Source organism: Mustela nigripes, unplaced genomic scaffold (assembly GCF_022355385.1).
Source record: "Mustela nigripes isolate SB6536 unplaced genomic scaffold, MUSNIG.SB6536 HiC_scaffold_3246, whole genome shotgun sequence".
Classification (NCBI taxonomy): domain Eukaryota; kingdom Metazoa; phylum Chordata; class Mammalia; order Carnivora; family Mustelidae; genus Mustela; species Mustela nigripes.
In genome coordinates, this window is record NW_026742652.1 from 1 (window position 1) to 3,909 (window position 3,909).

At 53.2% G+C, this 3,909-nt stretch overlaps 1 long non-coding RNA gene across 1 annotated transcript; it reads right to left on the minus strand.

Moving 5' to 3' along the window:
* Positions 1-100: 100 nt before the first annotated feature.
* LOC132009016 (uncharacterized) lies at positions 101-3,381 on the minus strand. Its single transcript, XR_009401769.1, has 3 exons — positions 2,931-3,381; positions 1,270-1,414; positions 101-201 (listed from the first exon to the last, which is right to left on the minus strand). It is a non-coding gene; the product is annotated as an uncharacterized LOC132009016 (long non-coding RNA).
* Between the last annotated feature and the right edge of the window lie 528 nt (positions 3,382-3,909).

The following is a 3,909-nucleotide window of genomic DNA, read 5'->3' on the forward strand; positions in this document are numbered from 1 at the left end:
AGTAGCCCTTCCTGCCAGCCCAACATTCCGACCTTTTGCTTAATATAATGGTGTCAAGAGCGTCGACTCCGTTCTGGCTACTTCCTGCTGACAGGGGGCGTCATCATAGGGGTAGTCGGAAGTGTGCAGGCGAGAGTAGGGCTGGAGGCAGAGTTGATTGACAGATACTCAGGCAAGTTCTTGTAGGCGACCCTGCAAGTACTGGAAAAGACAGGGAACAACTGAGATTAGGAGGAGGATTATGCATACAGGTCCCACCAGAGGGAGCAGCCAGGTTACCCAGTTGTAGGGGTCCAGGCCCCAGGAGGACGTGTCTCGCCACTGTGCTTGGATCCGATCCCTGAGTTCTTTGATCCTGGAGGTAACTATATGACTGGTTAACAAAGTAACAACATTCTTTATTTAATAATAGGCAGGTCCCCCCTTTTTCAGTGGTCAGAAGGTCTAAGGCCCGTCGATTCTGTAGAGCTAAGGCTGCAAGGCTGGTGACTTGCATCTATAGGGCTGTGAGGGAGTCAGCAACCCGTTCTGTGTCATCTTTCAGGGCTTGGGAGAGTTTGTAAGAAGTCTATGGAGGTTCCTATCCCCGCTGTTCCAGTTGACACCCCTGTGGCTATTCGTGCCCCTGTTATGAATGGGAGGAAGGCAGCCCTTCCTCCATGGTGTTGGGGAAATAGGATGGACAGCAGCTGGGATTCAGAGTAGATGGTGGGAGAAGGAGATAGTAGAATGAATATACAGCCCAGGGGAGTCATTAGTCTCAGGCAGCGATAGATTCCCTGAGGGCACAAGAGAAATATTCCTGAAGGAGTACAGTACAGGAGGGAGGAGTTAGTGATATGGCAGCTGCGGTGGTAAGGGAGGACACATTAATAATAGGTATGTTTCCCCCAATGGGGCCCATATGGACCATATTATTTGTGGCCCTGAAGTTGGGGAGTGGCCAGTCAATAGGGAGGGGTATCCCTACGACGTAAGTGAGGTAAGGTAGATAGGATAAAAGAGGCGGGGAAATGGCTGGAGGGCTATGATTTCTAAGAAGGGGCCGGCTGTATAGTAATTCAAATGGGCTTAAGCCTGAAGACCCACGGGGCATAGCCAGGAGTCTGGTGAGAGCTATAGGCAGAAGTGTAGGCTAGGAAAGATGGGTTTCTAGGGTAGGTTTGGTGAGTTGGGCTTTGAGCAGCCCGTTGGCCTTTTCTACCTTACCAATGACTGTGGGTGGTATGGGATGTGAAGTTTCCAGGTTATGTTGAGGCTCTCAGCTACCTGTTGGGTTACACTGGAGATGAAGGCAGGTCCGTTGTCTGACTGGAGGGTCCGGGCCATCCGAACCTCGGGATGATGCGCTCGATGAGTATTGTAGCCACTACGTCCGCTGTTTCCCGGGCCATGAGGTATGCTTCGATCCAGCCTGTGAATGTATTTTATGGTGAGGCATGGGAGTGAAGTCCAGGTGTCAGTCTTCCCCCAGCTGATGACCTCGGAGCTGTTGGTTAGGCCCTGGTCTGCGGATTCCTCCTTGTGAATTCACAGCGGAACAGGTTTTGCAAGCCCTGTGGACAACTTCGATTACCTTAGATAAGGAAGGATGATAGAACAATGGCTGAAGAAATTAGTGGAGAGCCTATGGGCCACTAGGGAGGGATTGGTGGATGTCAGTAATCAAGGTGTGCACCAGATTGCGTGGCAGGGCAATCCTGTCCTGGATGTAGATCCACCCCTTATCTGGCAAGGGTATAGGCAGTAAAGTTGCAGGGTTTAAGCGGGGGGAGGTAGAGAGAGAGAGATGCGGGTTCTCTAGGAATAGCAGATGGAATATCTGGAGACGAGGAGTCAGATGGGCCAGAGATCGGTGGCTAAGGAGGTCTGTGAGTCGGTGGGGAGAGTAGACCGTGATGGGCTGCCCTAAGGTCATGTTGAGGGCCTTAGATGGGGGTACTTGATATCCCTTGGCCCCCAGAAAGTTAAGTAGGGTGGAGGTGTCATCTTGGGAGACCGAGAGGAAGGGGCTACAGAGGAGGAGGTCATCCACATATGTAGTAGAGTACTGGCCTTAAGGACGCACTGCTGTTAAGTCTGTAGGCCTGGCCGAAAATGTGAGGGCTGTCCCTGAACCCCTGGGGTAGAACAGTCCAAGTTATTTGTCCAGAAGCATGCGTGTCAGGATCCTCCCAGGTGAAGGCAAAAAGAAAATAGGAATCAGGGTGCAAAGGGACGGTGAAAAAGGCGTCCTTTAGCTCCAGTACAGTAAAGTGAGAGGTGTTTGGGGGAACGTGAGACAATAGGGTTAGGAACGACTGGGTGGAGGGGGACCACGACCTCGTTGATAAGCCCAAGGTCTTGTACCAGTCGATAAGCCCCTGAGGGCTTGCATACTGGGAGGATGGGGTGTTACAGGGGGAAATGATGGGGATCAGGAGTCCCTGACGTTAAAGCCGTTCTATGATAGTTTCAGGCCCTGGCGGTGGGCTAAGGAAATAGGGAACTGAGCTTGAGGGAAACTTAGAGTTATCCTTAAGCTGTACTTTAACCGGGGTAAGGTGGGAAGCAATGATGGGTTCCGAGGTGTCCCACACCTGAGGGTCCACAGTAGGTAGGTCATCTGGAGCGGGGGTCGAGGGAGTGGAGAGGTGTAGGATGAGATGGGTTGAGGTGGATAGAGGGGAGGAAGGGGAGAGGCAGATAGTTGCCCTTAGTTTCTGGAGAATGTCCCTACCCAGTAGAGGGACCAGGCAGGAAGGAATCATAGGAACGAGTGGGGGAAGGGAAACCATCCAGGCTACAGGTAAGGGGAAGGGTCACCCTAGGATTGGAGGAGGTCCCATCGATCCCCATAACAGTAATTGGTGAGGTTCGAGTAAGTCCCGAGTAGGAAGGCAGAACAGAGTAGGTAGCCCCCGTGTCCAGCAAAAAAGAGATGGACTTACCCGCTACCTGGAGCGTAACCCTGGGCTCGGCCTGGGTGAGAGGGGTGGCCGAGTCTGGGCTTCGTCAGTCGTCCTCCAATCCAAGCAGTTGAAAGGCCGGACTTACTGTCTCGGGGGGTCCCCCACGTTGAGGCACCGAAGATACCCCGAGGTTAGGGCAGTCGGATTTCCAGTGGCCCATCAAATGGCATTGAGGGCAAGGCCGAGTTGGCGGCTTTGGATCGGGGCACTGGCGAGCCCAGTGTCCCTCGGCCCCGCATTTGAAACAGGCCCCCGGGGGGGTGCGGTTGGTTGCCCCTCTCTGCTGGCTCCCGGAGCCGGCCGGCCGCAGGGCTGCTACCAAGGCTTGGTAGCCTTTTGCTGGAATATGGCTTGTCATTTAAGCTCAGCCGCCTCCTCACGGGAATTAAAGACCTTAAATGCCATTTTGATCCAAGTCAGAAGTGGGGGTCTGAGGGTCCTCCTCAGACTTCTTTAACTTTCTCTGTATATCCGGTGCCGATTGAGAGATTAAATGAGTAGCCAGTACCGTGGCCCCTGCAGGAGAGGTAGGGTCCAAGTGAGTGTCCTGGGTTAAAGCCTCAGTCTATTGGTTAAGAAACATGGTGGGGTTTTCATAGGGGCCTGGACAATCTCCCTAATCTTGTCATAATTAACGGCCTTATTAGAGGCTGCCCTCATGCCGGCTATGAGACACTGGACCATGCGGTCGCGGCGCCAGTGGCCATCTTGGCCATCCTGATAATCCCAACCTGGTTCTACAGCTGGGACCGCCCGGGCTCCAGCATCAGTGAGCTGGACCTGATCCGCGTGCTCCTGGGCAGCAGCCTGGATGCGTTCCCTCTCCTCTATGGTGAGGGTGGTGGTCTGGACCACATGTAAATCATGCCAGGTGAGGTCATAGGCTTGGGCCAGATATTGGAATTCTTTAATATAGTTATCAGAACTGGCCGAAAAGGAGCCCAAACGTTTCTCAATT